Source organism: Octopus bimaculoides, chromosome 2 (assembly GCF_001194135.2).
Source record: "Octopus bimaculoides isolate UCB-OBI-ISO-001 chromosome 2, ASM119413v2, whole genome shotgun sequence".
NCBI classification, from domain to species: Eukaryota; Metazoa; Mollusca; class Cephalopoda; order Octopoda; family Octopodidae; genus Octopus; species Octopus bimaculoides.
The window spans coordinates 111,796,492-111,797,568 of NC_068982.1; the positions used below are offsets into that span (position 1 = coordinate 111,796,492).

Sequence of the window (1,077 nt, forward strand, 5' to 3'; positions counted from 1 at the left end):
TATATATATATATATATATATGGGAGAATGTACGAAAAAAAACAACAGACGAGGACAAGTGGTGTAAACAACAAAAGGATGTATTAGTTTGACGCTCGGGAATATATATATATTTATATGTACATATATATAGAAGTGTGTGTATGTGTGCGCGCATTCATTCATAAGTATTTACTTATATACAATTTAGTTTCTTTGTTTCAATAGGAGAAATGAATACAGGGATGAGGAAGTAAGTATACGATTGACAGACACAAGTCATTAACTGTCGTCATTGCCAATTGTGGTATTGTAGTGTCGCTATTTAGTCAGTTTATCTTCTCGAAGCATACTTTTTCTATTATTTGCTCCACTGACATTTAATAAAATCAGGAATACAATGATGTATATTCACTGAAGGCTACTCTTATGTAGCATTAGTTAAAGTAAATATTAAAATAATACTATTTATTTAATACGTAGAATGTGATTTTTATAATCGTGTTGAACGCGTCATACTCAAAATGTTTTATTTATTTACTTGCTGTTGGATATCGTTAATTTCTATACTGATGTTCACCTAAAATGGCGTCAAAGTACAATTTTGATAACGTCAAATCAAGGGTTTATTAAAATGGCGCTAAGCGCAAACATTATGGCAAAGTGCATTTCACCACTCATTCTCTCTGTTTCTCTTTGTTTTTCTCTCTCTTTCTGCTCCTTCCTCTCTCTCTCTCTCTCAATCTGTCTCTCTGGCTTAAAGTTGACGCCCATCAACAGATTAATTCAATTTCTCAGATGGTTTAACGAAATCTGTTTTCTCTCATATGAAAGATTAGTTGTTTTGTATTTTTACTTGTTTACACATAATGGCTGTATTGATTAATCACAGATAAATGAATGAAATGAACATAGGAAAGCACAAAATAAGTTTTTATGAAAACGATGTATTCAGTCCTATGTTAGATATAATAAAACAATAAATTGAACTTTATAGGTCTCCAAAGTTTTGATTTGTTTTGTGTTTAGAAATGTTTCAGTTCTTTCTCTCTCTCTCTCTCTCTCTCTCTCTCTCTCTCTCTCTCTCTCTCTCTCTCT

General features: G+C 31.6%; 1 protein-coding gene across 9 annotated transcripts in view; it reads right to left on the reverse strand.

The window, feature by feature from the left end:
• LOC106867486 (innexin unc-9) overlaps positions 1 to 1,077 on the reverse strand; it is a 371,622-nt gene that overhangs the window by 12,424 nt on the left and 358,121 nt on the right. The window lies entirely within an intron of this gene.